Consider the following 20274-nt stretch of genomic DNA (forward strand, 5'->3'; position numbering starts at 1 on the left):
CACCTGCATCTGAAGGGTGCAACCACTCCCTTAGCCATTTCCCAATGACCTCCTATGCATCTGCCTTACTGAACATGTAAGGTAACTTGTACCATGCTTCCTCCAGGTCCCATCGCGCGTGTTTAGACACATTGTTAAAGTCTACCTTGAATTCTACATAATTGTCTAGCTATTCATATAGAGTTGGTGATAGCCGCGACCTCTGGTTGATCACCATACAGAGGTCCATGACTCTTGCAAGGTCCTTCGTCTCCCAAAAAAAAGCGAACTTCGTGGCTTCTAGTAAGTCAACTTCCTATAGAGGGAATTGACTGTCTTTTGGTAGTGTCCACACAACTAGCACAATCAATAGTAGCAGCCAACTTGCATAGTGGAAGTCCTTTTCGTTATCTTAGGCCTCCTGACAGTTTGCCAAAAAATCCTTGCAGAGGTACTGCGCCCAGTTGTACTGCACACCCTTAACACATTTCGCAGCTAGCGAGATTATCGATGCTAGAACCTCGCCCATGCGACATTTCCTCATGATCTTGCAGGCCAAGATTCGCGTGGAAAACTGCACCGCCTTGTCTATAATGGTGCGGCTGGAATATCCACATGACTTCTTCACTAAGACAAACTCGCTCTTCATCTGGTCTGCGAGTTGTTTTTCTTTGGTTTTTCCTCCAAACACCTCTACTGGATCCACTCCTTGATCGAGAAAAATAGTGATCCGATGGATCAGCATATCCATAATAGGGATAGGTTCTCCCAACCATCATGGACCAGGATAAGAAATTGTCGAACACAGACTTTTTTGATGGTTGTTCTGCTAAAATGCGGCACATAAAGCATATTCAACAATCTTTCCTTTTCAACCCCCGCGACCCATTTCATTGGTTCCAATAATGTTACTCTAGTCTCCTCATAGTAGATCTTTGCCAAACACTTATTCGGCACTAGCTAGGGAAATTTCTCATGATCCACCAAATCCCAATCTTCCATTTTGAGTGCAGGAATGTGCCCTAAGCATGGGCCTTCAAATACCACCTTCTTCGATAACAGTGGTGTAGAAATAATAAACTTGTCGGTATCTGGATCTTTCGGTACCTTCTCTTTGCCTTGTCATAGTGGGATATAATTTGGGATTTGAGTCATAGCCTCACCCTCTTTAGCTTTCATCTCCTCAATTCCTCTATGAATCTCTTCTTCATCAAGATCCAGGGGTTCAAGCGGTTGCTTGGACTTATCCATTTTCCCTTTTTGGCGAATCTCTTGTGGGTTTTTTCTCGGTGATTGACGCACTAGAATTTTCTGTGGTTTCTTTTGTTTCTTCTCGGCAACAAAAAACTTAGGCCTAGGCGACCTTGGCACTGTAGGTATAGAGGGTGTTTCTTCCATTTCCTGTATGACTTCAGGGGCTGTGTGATCTGAAAAATGAGATCTTAGATTAATATTAAGGTATTACAGACTCATGTGCAGGATTTCCTATATTACTTAGTGCAACGGATCGAAAAGATTGCGAATAATATAGACAATGAGCAGTTAGAGAAACATAATAGACACACACACATAACATAGCAAATAATCAAGGAGTTCACCCAAAACTCTTGGGCTACGTCTCCTGGTCCAGCTTTCAGTGGTGACCTCTCTATTATGTCTTCAAGAGCAAAGTTTTTACAAATGTGAGCTCAAATTGAGTCTCAACACAACAGGAACAAACAACAGGGCTTTACTTGAATCCCTCAAGTCTTTCTGAGTACATAGACTCTCCCTCTCGCTCTCTGTCTCTGTTTTCTCTCTGTCTCAGCACTGCCTACCTCTATCTCTGACATTGAGTAGCTTTTAAGCCTATCGGTGCTTATCTGTTCATTTTCCCTTTCGGGCTCTCTAGCTCCTAGCCCCTGTCCGCTCAAATCCCCTCTGAGCGTTAAACAATCACTGTTAAACGTCTTCAGGAATGGTAGCCACCTGTTTTGCAACAGAAAGGACCACTGGCACGTTGAAATCCTAAAGAAATCGTTTCTCTGTTTACGTAGAGAAATACATGGAAAATGCTGAAAAATTCGCCAAAATTCCTTTTATCGGACTTCAAATATTATCAATTCCGCCCTAGACTCCATCGGGTCTGCCTTTGTATTGCTAACGCAAGTCGCTAGTCGTGGTTTCCTTCATATTTGGGTTTATAGCGAAAAACCCCAAATACACAGGAAAACCCGACAAATTGCTCCATATCAGACTTCAAATTTTATCATATTTCATTCATAATCCTGGCGGGTCCGGCTATATCGCATGTTGCATACCCCTTTTGGCTTCCGATCACCGTTTTCTCCGATCGGCCTTATCGGCTATCGACGTATCACATGGTCACATCTCCTTCTTGATCCCCGATTACCGATTGCTTCGATCGGCCTTATCGGCTATCAACGCATCGGCGTATCGCATGGTTACTGGTTAGCTGGCATCACCCCTTACATAGCTTCGATGCAATATTACGAGTAGATCTGGACTGTTGATTTGTGCGCTTGATCAACGGCCCTTGTTTAATCGCGTTGATTGCTATCGTGATTTCCATAAGGTAGCCTCCAATTGACTCCAGTTGCCACCTTCGATTACGATATGCCGATTAGATCTAGACCATTGATCGGCTAGATCCGACGGCTCCTATACAATATTGTTTTAGCCTCTGATAGACTTTGTTTTCGCCATTTCTTCATGTTTTTCTCATCCAATAGTGTTTTTTGCCATTCTTGAAGGTCTATCCTTTGCAATAGTTTTAAGTATTGAAGACTTAGAGGGTTTTTAGGATCCATTTTGGATCACGCCTTCCCACTGAAAAGCTTTTGGACCACCAAAAGTTGGTTTTTAACCATCGATCAAGTGAGGATACAACTTCCTCACTTACCCAATTTCTACCCATCGTGCACTGCTTGGTTTTGAACCTTTGAGTTTGATTCTCAGGTACTCAACATCCCCTCTATGTGTAGTTCTCACCTTCCTGTCCAGAACTCTGTCTTCCTACAACTTATTGATATATTCTAGCAACAGATCATCAATAGAAGGCAACTGACTTTTCTCTTCGGGATCTTCAATCAATGAAGGTTCATGCAGTCTCAAGTTTTCTACACTAACGACTGAATAGATATGCATATAAGCTGGCAAATCAAGGTGAAAAGCGTTTTCACCAATTTTCTCAAGTATCTTGAAAGGTCCATACCTTATTGGTTTCAGCTTCTTACCTTCACCTTGCATTCTGTTTTTGCTGATGTACAGCCAGACTTGATCACCAACTTGGAAACTATGCTCAATTCGATGCTTGTCATGCATTGCCTTGTACTTGGCCTGGCTTCTTTCGAGCTGTTCCTGCACTACCTGGTGAATTTCTTGGATTTATTCAATGAACTTGGTTGCTTTGTCCACATCACTGTGTCCATCAACTACTATGTCTTTACCAAAGGAAAAATCCAAGGGAGACTTTGGTATAAAACCAAAACAAGTTTGAAAAGGATATCTCTGAGTAGAAGAGTGCTTGCCATGGTTGTAAGCATGTTGCACATAACACAAATGTTCATCCCAAAGCTTGGGATGCTTGCTGCAATAGCCTCTGAGCAACTGGATCACTGTCCTGTTGACCACCTATGTTTGACCATTTGTTTGTGTATGAAATGCTATGCTCTTCTTCAATCTAGTGTCCATCAACTCCCATAGACTTGACCAAAACTTCCCAACAAATTGGAATCTCGATCAAATACAATAGAAGTGGGTAACTCAAAATGAACCCATACATGCTGAAAGAACAACTTCGTTTGTTCAGTTGTAACCTGCTTGTTACAAGATATCAAAATACACATTTTGCTGAACCTATCCATAATAACATATAAATAATCATGACCTTTTCTAGATTTTGGCAATCCCCCAACAAATTCCATGGAAACACTTTCCCAAGGACGAGAAGGAACTGGAAGTGGAGTGTACAAGCCTAATTTTCTATTACTGGGCTTGCTTTTAGCACACATAGTACACCCTTTAATATATCTAGAAACTGTTTCATGCATTCTTGGCCAATAACAGAACCTTTGCAGCTATGCAACTATTTTACTTACACCAAGATGACCCGATATGAGAGAAGTATGTGCTTCTCAGATTATGTTAACTCTTTCAATTTGTGGAATGCATAAATTTCCCAAATGATATAAGAGTTGGTCCTTAACATAATAATCCAATTCTTCTACTTGCTTGCCATGACTTAAAGTTGCATATACATCTTTAAAATCTACATCTTAAGCATATTGTTCAATGTAGCTTTCATGCATTACTGAGTTATGCTTAAGTATAGTAGATGCATTTATGATTGGTCTTGATAGCATATCTGCAACCTTATTGTGTATGCCTTTCTTATATCTGATGACAAGATGAAATTGTTGTAGGAAACCCATCCACCTATAATGTCTTGATTGCTGCAATTTAGTTTGTGAGTGCAAATATTGAAGTGGTTAATGATTTGTATGTATGATTGTTTCTTTGCCCATTAGGTAATGTTTCCACTTTTTCACACTCTGTACTAATGCATACAATTCTTTATCATATGTGGGATAATTAACTACTGCAAAATTAAATGTCTCAGAATGATAGCATATGGGTTTACCGTGTTGCATCAACATTGCTCCCATGGCATAGTCACTGGCATCTGTTTCAATCTCAAATGGATGTTGAAGATCTGGGAGTGCTACTGGTGCTATACTAATTTTTTCTTTTAAAGTGTCGAAGGCTTTTTGTTGTTTGCCTCCCCACTAAAACACCTTGTTCAATCCTGTTAAAGCATGTAAGGGAGTTGCAATCAAGGAAAAGTTAGCAATAAACTTTCTCCAATATTGTGCTGCTCCTAGGAAACTTCTAACTTCTGTAGCAGATTTGGGTTTAGGCCAGTTCACAATGACTTCGACCTTAGAGGGATCTATCTTCAATTCACCACCCCCTACAATATGACCCAAATAATTTAAAGATGTTTTGCCAAATTCACATTTTGATAACTTCACATAGAGATTTTCTCTTTTCAAAACATCTAAAGTCTGCTTTACATGCTTCAAATGGTCTTCCCATGTTTTACTGAAAACAAGAATGTCATCTAAATATACAATTACAAAATCATCAATAAAAGGTCTGAGTACATCATTCATAACTCTCATGAAAGTGGCAAGAGCATTAGTTAAGCCAAAAGACATAACCAGCCATTCATACAGCCCTTGCTTTTTCTTGAAAGCAGTCTTCCATGCATCTTGTTCTACAACTCTGACCTGATGATAGCCACTACACAAGTCTAACTTGGAAAAATAAACTGCTTCTTTCAACTAATCTAATAGATCATCAATGCGAGGAAGAGGATAACGATTCTTGATCATTATTTTATTCAGTGCTCTATAATCAATGCACATCCTCCACGAACCATCTTTCTTTCTCACCAACACAATTGGAGATCCACATGGTGATGTGCTTGGTCTTATGAACCCTTTATCGAGCAGCTCCTGCACCTGCTTCTTAATCTCTGCATTCTCTAAAGCGGATAACCTATACATTCCGATGTTAGGTAATGGAGCATCTTGCTACAAATTAATATCATGTACTATTTCCCTTTTGGGTGGCAAACCTTTAGGTTCTTGAAATAGGATATCATATTTGGAAACAAATTTAACTAAATCAGCTTTCTGTTTAGCATCACAGCCTTCGAATACATTGGTTTTATCAGGGTTATTTTCCTTTACAACCATTAGTAAAAATTACTTGCATGAATTTACAATTCTTTTCATCTGCCCTGAGTTTATGAGAGAATAGTTATTTTTGAGTTAATGAGCTCTTAAAATATATTCTATTCCATCTTTAGTGAGTTGATACTTATTTTCAGCTCTATAGAAAATGGCTTTTCTATCATACAAGTAAGGACTTCCTAAAACAATACCACATATATCCAAGGGAACTATATCTAACTCAACCTCATCTACAAATGTTGACCCAATAGCAAACCTAAGTTTACATTGTCTTGTCACTTGTAGCTTTGCTTTATCACATACCCAACCTAATGGATATGGCTTCTTGTGAGGTGTTGTTAGTAATCCCAACTTCTTTACAATTGTTTCAGAAATCAAGTTTACTTGTGATCCACTATCAAATAAAGTATCGATCTTTTAGTGCTTGGAAATAACTCTAATATGAAAAAGCTCATGTCTTTTTCTCTCATTATCTTCATTATCAATAGATTGTGTAGAATTACTTGTAGATGCTTCTGAATTTTTACCTTTTATACCTGTGGCTGTGATTGTTGTTTCATCACCTAAGTCTAACCCAAAGTCTTTCTGAATAGCAGCAGCAGTCTTCTTCTTCTTACCACTGAAATTTTTGGGTTTTAGCTCCGGATGCAAAGACTAGCAGTGTGCATCATCGTGTCCGTCCTTCTTGCAATGAGTGCATGAAGGTTTGTCTTTCTGTATAGCGTTTGTCTTCCTCTCCTTCCATATCAGCTTATTCTTTTCCTTGTTCTTGCTTGCAAAGGGTTTTGATGATCCCCCAACCTCTGGGTTCACATTCTTGCTTCTAGCTTCTAGATGTGTAGCCTGAACTAATACATCATCTAGGCTAGTGGGATTAAACATGAGAATGGTGTGCTTCAAATAGCTATGCAGACCACCTATATACTTCAACAAAGTTTCAGGTGAGTCTAGAGATATGCCTAGAGTTAAAGCTCTTTCTCTAAATTCCTGGGTATAACTTTTGTACACTTTAGCCCTTTAATTGGTGAAGAGTTTGCCAACTCATCATTGCTTGTTGCATATAAGCTAGAGGATAGAATTGTTTTTTAATGGCAGAAACAAATTCATTCCAGGTAGAAAGAATTTTACCATGTTTCTTCAGATCAGCTTGTGTCTTGCCTTCCCACCACACTAGGGCAGTTCCTCCAAGTCAAAGGCTAGCCAGTTGAATCTTTCTCCTTTCTGAATCAATGTTCTACACCCTGCAATATACATCAATCTGTCTTATCCAGTTATCTAGATTTTCTTCATTTAGTTCTCCATCATAAATCGGCAAATCAAAATTTACATCTAATTTAATCAAAGAAGTTTTCTTCTTTTTCTTATCAGGGCTAGGTTTATGTGAAGAAGATGATGAGGATGATGAAGGTGATGATGGAGTAGATGGTGGAGAAGAAATTTCTTCTTTTCCTTTGTCTTCTGGAGGGGCAAATAGAAAATGTTCCTCCGCTCCTTTTTTTGTTTTAGGTGTCGAAGTGCTTTCACCTCGACCCTTCTTAAATTCCTGATACATCTCTTCCACCATGGCTTGAAGTGCCTTAAAACCTTCCATAAATTGAGATTCTGCTCCCAAGGGAGTTTCTTCTGCCATTTTCCTCCAAGGATAGACTCTTCCGATTTCTGGATTGGCCTCAACAAGTTCTCCTTTTCCCAATTTGAGCTTTGACCTAGTTAGCATTCAAAAAGAATCTAGCACAAGCTTGTCTAACCTTAACAAACCAAAAACCAAATGCTCTGATACCACTTGATCTGAAAATGAGATATTAGATTAATATTAAGGTATTACAGACTCATGTGCAGGATTTGCCTATATTACTTAGTGCAACAGATCAAAAAGATTGTGAATAATATAGACAATGAGCAGTTAGAGAAACATAACAGACACACACACATAACACAGCAAATAATCAAGGAGTTCACCCAAAACTCTTGGGCTACGTCTCCTGGTCCAACTTTCAGTGGTGACCTCTCTATTATGTCTTCAAGAGCAGAGTTTTTACAAATGTGAGTCTCAACACAACAAGAACAAACAACAGGGCTTTACTTGAATCCCTCAAGTCTTTCTGAGTACACAGACTCTCCCTCTCGCTCTTTGTCTCTATTTTCTCTTTGTCTTAGCACTGCCTGCCTCTGTCTCTGACACTGAGTGGCTTTTAAGCCTATCGACGCTTGTCTGTTCGTTTTCCCTTTCGGGCTCTCTGGCTCCTGGCCTCTCCGCTCAAATCCTCTGTGAATGTTAAACAATCATTGTTAAACGTCTTCAGGTATGGTGGCCACCTGTTTTGCAACGGAAAGGACCACTGGTACATTGAAATCCTAAAAAAATTGTTTCTTTGTTTACACAGAGAAATACACAGAAAACGCTGAAAATTTCACCAAAATGCCTTTTATTGGACTTCAAATATTATCAATTCTACCCTAGACTCCATCGGGTCCGCCTTTGTATTGCTATCGCAAGTCACTAGTCGTGGCTTCCTTCGTATTTGGGTTTATAGCACAAAACCCCAAATACACAGGAAAACCCGACAAATTGCTCCATATCAGACTTCAAATTTTATCATATCCCATTCATAACCCTGTTGGGTCTGGCTATATCGCATGCTGCATGCCCCTTTTGGCTTCTGACAATCGATTGCTCCAATCGGCCTCATCGGCTATCGGCGCATCGGTGTATCACATGGTCGCATCTCCTTCTTGACCCCCGATCGCTGATTGCTCTGATCAACCTTATCGGCTATCGACGCATCGACATATTGCATGGTCGCCGGCCAGTTGGCATCACCCCTTACATAGCTGCGATGCGATATTGCGAGTAGATCTGGACCATTGATCTGCGCGCTTGATCAACGGCCCTTGTTTAATCGTGCTAATTGCTATCATGATTTCCATAAGGCCGCCTCCGATTGACTCCACTTGCCACCTCCAATTGCGATATGCCGATTAGATCTGGACCGTTGATCAGCCAGATCTGACTACTCCTGTGCAATATTGTTTTAGCCTCCGATATACTCCGTTTTCACCATTTATTCATGTTTTTCTCGTCCAATAGTGTTTTCCACCATTCTTGAAGGTCTATCCTTTGCGATAGTTTTAAGTATTGAAGACTTAGAGGGTTTTTAGGATCCATTTTGGATCACTGTGGCTTCAGAACTTGCGGCTTCTGCGGGGTTAGTGGACATCATTATGTCCAAGAAGGCCTTACGAAAAGTTTCATACACATTAGCTAGCCATGGGTGCTTAAAACGTTCTTCCTAATCAGAGACGTTCATCAATTTAAGGCAAGAAAGCTCACAAGCAATTTTCAGAGAACAAAGTTTTCTAATGCAAGGAAGCATGCCAGATTTATAGGCGATTTCAAATTCAAATCTGACTATTCCCTCCATATTTCTATCATAAATGAATATTTGGTAGTATATTTCCAAAGCTTCGCACCATAAATGCAGCCTATCCACTCCTTCTAATGGAAATTTCGCCATCCAATTTTCTACAAGGCACCCAACGGCTATTTTTCGACCCTACTGCGTGGCACCAACTTGCATGGCGCAACTCCTTACTTTGTTTTTCCACTTCTCGGCAGTGTAGTTTATAGTCTCGTACTTCCTTCTAGCTGCCAGGAGTACTAAGACTATCCTACCATCATATAGTCATTGCGTAGGGCTAGGATCCCCTTTATACAACTTCAATCGACTGCCATTGACTTGACCCAGAAACAATTCCCCATTCAGCTTTGTGATCTGGACTACACCACCATCTATAATTTCCTTAATGACATAGGGACCTAGCCAATGCATTTGAAACATCCCAGGAAATTTCATGAATTTACTATCATAAAGTAACACTAAATCATTCACCTTGAAGGTGCACAGCTTAATATGTCGATCGTGTCAGGCCTTCTCGCGCTCCTAGTGCACCTGTTGGTGAAATCCTGCTAAAAACCAGTCTTCTTCTAATTCTAGCAACTAAGTGAGGCACTCCTCCATAGTCTCGTGATCCACCATATCAGTCAATGCTGCAATCCTAAGACTCATCACAATATACCCCATGTGCATCACCGCCTCTATCCCATAAACAAACCTGAACGGAGTTTGGCCTGTCAACGTTTTACACGTCGTCCTATATGCCCATAGGACCGCTGGTATGCATACATCCCAATCATTCCTTTTCGCATTGCAGACCTTCATCAGCGCACTTGTTATCGGGAAATCTAGTGTCTATGCAGAGCTTCTAGTCCCACTAAGATGGGTAGCTATCTTAGAAACAAACAAATTAAAGTTACTTTCGCTTTCCTTTATGAGAAGTAGATAGGAGAGGATCAAAGAATACCAACCTCGATCTTTCGCTCGGTTCTTTGCTTGTTCCTTCTCCTCACCGACAGGTCTTTGCCACTTCTCCCTTGACCACTCCGCTTCAAAGAGTACCTGTAAAGTCAAAGCAGCATAATACCTTCAAAGTGCAGAGATCTACAATCATAAACAATATAGGACCAGATATATATTGACCACACAAATGCATATATTATCAGACACACAAGAATGTGGAGGAAAACTTGAATAGCTTTATTAATATAAAGATTAGAAGAGAGGATTACAACCCATTGATCTAACCCAGCGTCATCCTCCCAGCATGAAAGCCCTTCTTCACCTCATGAAAAGCTTAGATCACCCAACACTATGATATTCCACCAGGAAACCAACAAAACTTCCTTACAAGATACAAAATTCCAACCTCTGGATCTCTGGGATGAGGGATCCATATATAGATTATTGTAGGGAGGTGAGTCAGCTTCTGGGATTTTGATTAGTGTCCTCTCTCTGATAGTTCTTGATTCCACTTGGAGATTGATGATCTCTTACTCATCCTTGGGCGAAGTTAGAGAGGCAAGTGTCACAGGAGAAGTTTCTGGAAGATTCCATGATCATCCACCTCGCAAACTGTCTCTGCCATTTGTCCATTCTTGCCCATCGCACCCTACAGAAGGGCTTTCCAGTATGCATCACACCTTTTACACTGGGCAGGTGAGATGCATCGCACCCTTAGCACTGAGCAACCTGTATGGTCCAGTTTTGACCAGTTCTGAGCAGTTTCCTGTGGAGAACTTCTGGGAGATGATGTAATCAGCTGACCTTGTTCCTTTAGGGCATGAAACAACACTTTTATGGACTCAGAAGCCCTTGGTTTATGGACATATATGATTGGAGTTGCAGTGCCCAAAAATGTCTATAACAGTTTCCCCCTAAAGCATGAGGTCGTTAATCTTTTGATGTCAAGTGAAATGCTTTATCATGAGGATCGGAGGTTTTTTTGAACTAGAAGGCGACCTCTAATAAGATACAATACAATACATTATCTTCATAACATTTTCATGATCTAGTTGAGGCAGGCATTCCCATGCTTAGCTTTATAAATTCATTTTCATGTACATAGGACAGACAACCATCTGTGCGGCAGACTGATGATTCTAATAGAGCCATCATCCTTTGATTCGGATGATCATCTGTGCAACAATGATGTACATTTGATGTCTTTATTTTCCTGAATATATCACAGCCCGGATGGATGAAACTAGATCCGGGGTCTTCAAACTCGTCCAATCTTTGCCAGAAGTACAATTCGATCCATGTGAAAAATGTTTTGGAGTCGAACATGGAAAGACATCGCCTGATTACCAGCCAACGATGTAAGCTGTTAACAAGCACGAGAGGAATCACCAATAATGATTATGACCCTCAAGGTACGGCAGTACAATTCACGTGGTGTGAAAATGGGACTTGGCTTCGAACACCACGCAAAATCTCTCGATCGAAGGCCATTGATTTAAACCTGTCGCCGAAAGTGAGAAACTTGCCATTAAGGCATGCAAGCTTCAAAGTACTGAAAGGGTTGTTCCTAGGTCGACTTCTTGGATAATGAGCTGATGTCGACAAGAAGTGACCCGTCATAGGAGGGCCTTAATGAATCCCACATCTATGACACGGAACGGAGAAAATGACTTTTGGAGGTGGAAACAATTTGATGATACAGGGTTCAGGGTGGCGGTCACGAAAGAATGAAGCGTAAAGGTATTACAATGGATGAGACACAAGATGGGTTGGTGAATTCTCTTATCGACTTCTCTTGAACATATTGGCGACATTGAAATGGATTGGTAGCGTTAACCCCAAAGATGGATGGTACAGTGGACCAATGGTAATATGACCGGTGAACGGAATAACCCAACTCGACTCAGACATGGAGTGAAAGTGTCATGTTCAAGAGCGACTTTGCTACCAATAAAGTTTCTTCAAGTTTTCTTCCAAATTTTTCCCCAGTCATTGCTGACCAGTACCTCTTTATTTTTATCAAGCTTAAGGAGGATAACATATGCTTGTTCTATAATTTGCCCTTGGGGCAAACCCATCGCTATGTTTTAACGAGCCTAGTGACAGTGAAACTCGTTCTTGTCTATATGGACAAGTTTGTCGCTATTGGTTTTAACGAGTTTAACGACAAAGATAACTCGGTCCTTTTCAATTTTAGAGAGTCTGAAAGGGATGTAAAGGAAACTCTAATAATCCTTTTTTGTCATATAATCCCTTAAGTCCAAAAAAATATAAAATAATATGAAAGGGATGAATTTTCGATAGTTTTAACGAGCCGAACAAGACAAGCGCTTGATCTTTTTGTGTAATAATCCCTCAGGTCCAAAAAGATTAAAATCTAGAGGAGGGATAGCACTCCTGGTAGCTTTAACAAGCTGGAGAGGCCAACTGCTCGACAATATTTTCATATTTTATGAGTCAGGCGAAAAGAGCTTAAAGGAGACTCGTTTTTTGAGGAACGAGTGATAATTTCAGGTAGCAGCTGATTCTAGGTAAGGTTTGGAATTTTCCAATCACGGCAGTGTCACAAGGATGGCTAACAGAATCACTCTTCGCAAATGTTCCTCAAAAGGGGTAAACAACCAAATGGAGGCGTATGATCGGCTAAAACAAAGTGGAGGTGATGATGAGAACACGACCAAGGCTCAAAAGCTAATGATAATGCGTTCATAATGGTTATTTACCGGAGATTGGTTCATTTTTTAATGAGATTAAACTCTGGGGGAAACATTTGCTCATTTCTTAGGTTTAATTTTTAACGAGCTTGAACTTCACATAAAAACTGCTCGTGCCAGTCATATAATAAGAATGTCTCATCGATAGATTCCATTTTTATGGATCTTTCTCCTTTCGAAGCTTTGCTCTGTATCCTTCCTTTATGTAAGCTAAGAACGACCAATCCTATGAGTTTAAAGGGTTTGAGAATCTAAAAACTAAGAAAATATATGGTCACTCTTCACTTACACGCAAAAAGGTTTGCATGCCCCCAGGTATAGTGAAGTATATTTCGAGGTTACCCCTCAATTTGCAAACAAAACATTTGCTTTGTCAGGAAAGGCCTACCTTTTATAGGTTACCCCTCAATTTGCAAACAAAACCATTTTTCTATCAGGAAATGCATACCTTCTAACGGAGGTATCTTATCCGGTCTAATCCCATTTTCCTATACAGACATGTGTCAAACTAGTCATATATCCTTCGCAGAAACCTATCCTATACCTAGAGTTTTCCTGCCAAAGCAGACCAGGGTGCATGCCCCTTGGGTTTCAGTCCTGACCCCCGAATTACTCTCGTTCTTTAGGTGGATGGACTAGAGATTGATGAGACATTCCTTGCATGAAAAGACCATTTAGGGATGGTATTTAACTATTTTCCATGTGTGAGCCGAGGAACGAAAGCTAGTCTACGAGCCAGACCACTCTGCCTTCATGCGGAAAACACATTACTCGAAAGAGTGAGTCGACAATGGCTCCCATGCAATAAATATAGTCACGCCCAAGGAGTAGATTGTAATCTAAAGGCCCTTGGACTACCATTACGTTCATATACATGGTTTTCCTTCTCAAAGTTATAGGCACATTTGGAAGGATCCCTAACATTCGACTGGTTCCTTTGTCGAAGCTTGTCAGATTTCTCATCTCAGCATAAGCGATGGCGAACCAAGCGCTTTCCAAGTAGTCGAGGAAAGGATACTCACAGAAGCCCCTTCATCTATGATAGTACCGACCATGACCATTCTGTAAGCTTGTACAATGATTCAGAATGGTACATTCGACGGTAGACGGGGTCTGCCTAGTAGATTCCAATCGAAGGAAACCACTAGGTTTCTTGGGGGTGGGACCGAATCGACGGCCGGATATGACTCTGCCGAACTTCATTCCTACGGTAAAGGAACGGGTAGATTGCCCCCATGTTCATCGGAGTCTGTGTTTACGAAAAGAATTTGAACGGTGCCATTCTCATTCTCTTCGGTGATTGTATCATCTGAAGATGGACCTTTTGAAGACAAGACCGAGTTGAATGCCGCCTCAACCTTTTGAATTTCTTCTGGTATGGATTCAGTGGGTTTATCTTCAATGATAGATGCTTCGATCGACCACAAAGTTGTGTCGGTCGTATTTTCAACTAGCGATGGACTCGGCAAGAGTTTCTTGTATCTAGGAGGAAGCTGCAGCGGTGAAGCGGGACGGTTATCCAAGACTCTTTTTGCTTCGTCTAGGAAGGGACAACGGTGGACGACGTGATCGCCTTCACATAGTTTACAAGGAAATTTACATTTCCTTTTCTGTCCAAATACTTCGCTTTCACTAGTTGACGGTGTACTTTCAACATGATCGTCAGAGGTTAATGACACCGGATTGTGCAAACAAGGAGACCAGTCCCTTAAGATCCAAGGGATGCAAGCACAATATTGATGATAGTGGTCTCCTTTGCAAATGACACATGGAGATTTAGGCTTGGATGGTGCAGTGTGTGGATTTTCACTAGACGATGCATGGTTGCCCCATTTCGCCTTTGGCTCCTTCTTCTCCTTCTTAGTTACTTGATTTTTTGCTTTACTAGCTTCATCAAGCGAAGAGGAAGGAGGAGAGGGAGAAACGGATGAAGTAGAAGGTTGGGGGGTAACTCTAGTATCATCTATTTGCTGACTTGATTGTTCAGGAATCACGGTATTCTGAATGATAGAGGTCAAGAAGAGCCATATTGGCAAGCCAATCGTCAATCCTGGAAGTGACAATGTGGCCATATGAGGTGCACCAACATCTCCCCAAGAGGAGAAAGGACCAGGATTTCCTCCAAGGGGAAATCCTTGGTTGGTGGACTCCATTTTCTCAACCTAAGACCAATGAGGGAACAGTGATGTTATTCTGATTAAAATAAATTTTAGACGCTTTGACACAACTTGCTTTTTCAATTTTTAAGAGTCGAGAAAAAAACAAAAGATGACTCTAGTTGCCTTCGATTTTTAATGAGCCTGAAGTGACAAGTGCTCAGATGGACCTTTTCCTTTAAGGAGTCTGAAAAGGAACGAAAGGGACTACTCTGGAAATCTAGACAGAGGGATTACTAAACTGATCGCAAAACTGCAGAATACTTTTTATGGTACGGCAGTGAATCTTCCCAAATGCTGTGTTCAGTGCATTGCGATCGATAGGGCGGCTGACACGACTTCCTATGGATAAAGGATATAGCCTATTGTGGTCTCCCAATATATACTCAACGGTACGTGGGAGCACAGGCCCGTATTGGCACTTGTCGTCTCAAAGAGGACGAATCACCCAACCAACAACGAAAGCGATAGTTACCAGGCTTTACGACGCCAGAATACGTCTCTAGCCTAGACTTCTAAATGTTGTGCATTAGGTTCCAAAGCATTTTTATGTTCATTGAATTTATTTTACAGTTTATCTTTCTTAAGAAATTTGCCTTTCAGGTTCACCGTGTGATGTAGATATACAATTCCTAAAATGCAATCTAAGATGATAAACAATCGTTTAATCTTCTTTTTGCAATGAAAATCCTAGCTACTAAAGAAAGAGAAATGATATTCTTTCAACATAGAGCAGAGAGCACACACTAGATGCACTGTCCTAAATCAAACCAACAAGCAGTCTAAATGCAAATGCACATGCATGTATTTTTTTCAGCCTTCTTAATGTGTGAATGACAAGAAGAATGCTAAGTACAAATCTGAATTATCTTTTCAAAGCGACAGTACTAACAAATTTCTCTTGAAAAACGAAAGGAAGATAATGATGACACTTTGTGACTTTGAATTGAAAACTGCTTTTGACACTTGAAAAACTACTAATTCAAATCAAATACAAGAGTAACTGTATAATCGACCATCAAGAACAATAGAATTCTTTTCTTTGAATGAAAACGACACTTGCGACACTTTCAAATCAAGAAACGACAGTTCGATTACGCTACTTCTTTGTAAAAGAGAACTGAAAATGGCGCACAATACATAAAAAAAATTACAGTTCTTTGCATGATGGAGGTGGAATGATGGAAAGGAAGGGAGTTTCCATAGTGGTATACTGATCACAGATAGCAAAACTCCTGAATAAAGCTGAAGAGAGTGAAGAAAAACCAAAATCTGAAGGCAAAATTAGCATTTTCTGATCATCGCACCTGTAACATAGGGAAACAAGGATGCATCCCACCTACTGCACACAAGAGGCACGATGCATCTAGATTTCCTTGAAGAGAGGGTGCGATGGTAATAGAACGAGAATTTAACTTGGTTCTTGATCATAGTTTGCAGCTCAATTCATGGATTTAGGCCGAGCAAGTGATATTCAGTAAATATAAATCACAGGGACTAATCTAATGAGGTTAATAGAGCCACCACCAGGGCAATTAAGATGTTTGCAAATCGATTGTTCAGTTTATAAACAAAACCTGGAGATAGACTAAAGCAACATTGATCTACTTTGCACTTGCATAGAAAATGCAGTTCGAAGGCTAGCTGGCTTGACTTCAGGCTCCGTCTGTAAGTTTATAAAACAAACAAATATAGACAAGCAAACAATCTATTCACTCCCTAGTATGGTCGCCATTTTGTTATCGGGAAATCTAGTGTCTATGCAGAGCTGCTAGTCCCACTAAGACGGGTAGCTATCTTAGAAACAAATAGAGTAAAGTTACTTTCACTTTCCTTTATGAGAAGTATATAGGAGAGGATCAAAGAATATCAACCTCGATCTTTCGCTCGGTTCTTTGCTTGTTCCTTCTCCTCACCGACAAGTCTTTGCCACTTCTCCCTTGTCCACTCCACTTCAAAGAGTACCTGTAAAGTCAAAGCAGCATAATAGCTTCACAGTGCAGATATCTACAATCATAAACAATATAGGACCAGATATATATTGACCACACAAATACATATATTATCAGACACACAAGAATGTGGAGGAAAACTTGAATAACTTTATTAATATAAAGATTAGAAGAGAGGATTACAACCCATTGATCTGAACCAGCATCATCCTCCTAGCATGAAAGCCCTTCTTCACCTCATGAAAAGCTTAGATCACCCAACACTATGATATTCCACCAGGAAACCAACAGCACTTCCTTACAAGATACAAAATTCCAGCCTCTGGATCTCTGGGATGAGGGATCCATATATAGATGATTGTAGGGAAGTGAGTCAGCTTCTGGGATTTTGATTAGTGTCCTCTCTCTGATAGTTCTTGATTCCACTTGGAGATTGATGGTCTCTTACTCATCCCTGGGCAAATTCAGAGAGGCAAGTGTCACAGGAGAAGTTTCTAGAAGATTCCATGATCATCCACATCGCAAACTGTCTCTGCCATTTGTCCATTCTCACCCATCACACCCTACAGAAGGGCTTTCTAGTATGCATTGCACCTTTTACACTGGGCAAGTGAGATGCATCGCACCCTTAGCACTAAGCAACTTGTATGGTCCAGTTTTGACCAGTTCTGAGCAGTTTCCTATGGAGAACTTCTTGGAGATGATGTAATCAGCTGACCTTGTTCCTTTAGGGCATGAAACAACACTTTTAGGGACTCAGAAGCCCTTGGTTTATGGAAATATATGATTGGGGTTGCAGTGCCCAAAAATGTCTATAACAACGCTCTCCAAGATCTTATTGAATGCTTCAACCATACCATTGGCTTGAGGATGATAGGGTGTACTCTTTTTATGATAAACTTGGAATTCTTTGAGCATTGCGGTAATTGTTTCATTTAAGAAATGCGTACCTCTATCACTCATCAGTATCTTAGGACATCCAAAACACGTCAAGACAAACTCAAAGTGGAAATTAGCAATTGTAGCAGTGCTATAATCTTTGACCAGTTGTGCCTTCACCCATCTTGTCAAATACTCAGTCGCAGTAATAATGTACCATGCGCCCATCTTTTTCCCAGGGGATTGCATCGGACCTAGAAAGTCAATTACCCATTTTTCAAACACCTGCAAAGAGATCTGCGAGTTCAAGGGTATTTCATCCTATTGACACCTAATCCTTCTGATTGGGTAAATATATGTAAATAAATAAATGAGAAATGTGAACAGTCATCGGGAGATGAACTGAACAGTCTCTCCCTCATGTATATAACAGACCTACCTGATTGAATGAATATACGAATCATTTTTCTGCCTAATGGAGTTACTGCCTGGCCTGACATGGTATCAGAGCCAGCTCCTTTTTAGCTCTCATGCTCCTTGTAACTCCTCTGCCTGTCTGCTATATTCTTTTTATACAGACCTGCACCTGACATTGCAAACGCTCCTCTGCCTGACACTGCCAACGCTGCTCCTCCATACTGTCCTGACTGCCCTAGCATTTCATGATAATTATTAGCGCTGTCCTGGTAGCTTGCTCCACGTATTAGGTGGTAGCCTGAAACGTTCCTCTGCTCTCTGGTGGCCTGTTCTGCACACACATTTGAACGCTGTCACATTTTAATGTTGGACTGAGTTGAACACTGGATGCTGGACGCTGTCACATTTTTGGTAATCTTTACACCTTCGAATAAATGCTCCGGTATTTTTTAACGCTGGCTGACAGAACGTTACTGCGTTTTTTATTGTGAGAAGATGGAACGTTGTCCTGTTGCAACATAAACCTAATATGCGTATGCGTGGTCATGTTTTGGATCTGATATGCGTGGTTGACATGGTATACATTGCTGCTAAGCACTAGTTTTCTTGTTCTGTTGTGCTGTGAAAGTTTATGGGAGATTGACTTGTAAAATTCCGCGTTGAGGTAAAAATGATTGTGAGCTTTTCTATGAATTTATCTTTGGAGGAGTGTTCTGCATTTATCTGTGTTCTGAATTCTGAGACTGTGAAGGCGTTTAAATGGCCGTGATATACGTTGAAAAATATTTCAAGGACTGCGTTGAATGGTATGCCTGCATTCAATTCTTATGTGCGTTGAACCGTCGTTCACATGTTGTTGTCCGATTGTATTGACACTGCATACGCCCTATATTGGAGGACCTAATGGTCGAAAGAGTCATTTGATTTTTCTAGGGAGGACTGAATGGTCGAAGGAGCCATTTCATTTTTCTTGGGACGTTTTCTTCATGGCACGTTCTTTAAACCAAGGTGAAGTTCTTTATTGTTTCTGCGCACACAAGCTTGGAAGAATGTCAGTTTATACTAACTAATAAGGAGACAGAGCTGGGCTTTGCGTCTTTTAAGAAAGGCTCTGTTGATGGACTTTTGAATGGTGTTAAAATTTAAACTATGACAGTATATGCGTGTTAGCCTTTTTTCACATTGCCTTTTATATGATGGACATGGCATATAATGCATTAAAATGTAATATGCGGTGAAGATTTTTAGGGCAGCGAGGTATAATAATACATACATATGTATTATACCTTAGTGTTGTTTGGACTACCATAGTGTTGTTTTCATAAAGCTGTTTTCAAAGTGACTAACATAGTTAACGCTCCTGTGTTTGACTGTGTTTAATATATTGTTTGAGGCCAGAATACATTTTGATATCAGAATCAATTTTCTTTTAGCAGTAGAAGTATTTTTATAGCTCTTGGATTTTACAATGCATTCAATCATATCTATGGTGGGAATAGTTCTCACTGGCAAGGAGAACTATCCTGAATAGTCCCGGATGATAAAACACACCCTCATTTTCAATGAGTTGTGGAAAGGAGTGTGTGTCGAAGAAGGAGACAATGACCCAGTACAGCCTACCTCATACAAAGAGCTCCTCATTTGGGAAAACAAGAACAGCAAAGCTTATGCATTAATCGCAGCATCTGTAAATGAAGAGGTGAGTCGCCATATTTCGTCATATTCAACTGCCTTTGAAGCCTTACAAACGCTGAAAGAACTCTATGACTCACATTCTGCACTTGAAGTTGTTCAACTCATGATTAAACTCTTCACTCTTGAACTGCAAAATAATGATCCTCTTGCTCTTGCATCTGAAGTAAAGTCTATAATGCATGATATCAAATCTACTAAGGTTGAATTGGATATTCCTCTTATCACTTTTCTCAAGGCACTTTATCCTACTTACTCCAATTATCTTGAGTCATTGCAAGCAAATGGAAATCTCAAAGATATAACCTTTGACTCTCTTGTGAAAAAGTTTTCTGAAAGAGAGAAAGCTTTTGGAAAGAAGACAGCCC

At 40.4% G+C, this 20274-nt stretch overlaps 1 pseudogene; it reads right to left on the reverse strand.

The window, feature by feature from the left end:
- The window catches only part of LOC149246386 (DNA replication licensing factor MCM4-like), a 31384-nt pseudogene extending 12950 nt beyond the window's left edge, over positions 1-18434 (reverse strand).
- Positions 18435-20274: the final 1840 nt, after the last annotated feature.

Source organism: Pinus tabuliformis, chromosome 7, assembly GCF_031772625.1.
Source record: "Pinus tabuliformis cultivar Carrire ecotype Pingquan chromosome 7, CPIR1, whole genome shotgun sequence".
In the NCBI taxonomy this organism is placed as follows: domain Eukaryota; kingdom Viridiplantae; phylum Streptophyta; class Pinopsida; order Pinales; family Pinaceae; genus Pinus; species Pinus tabuliformis.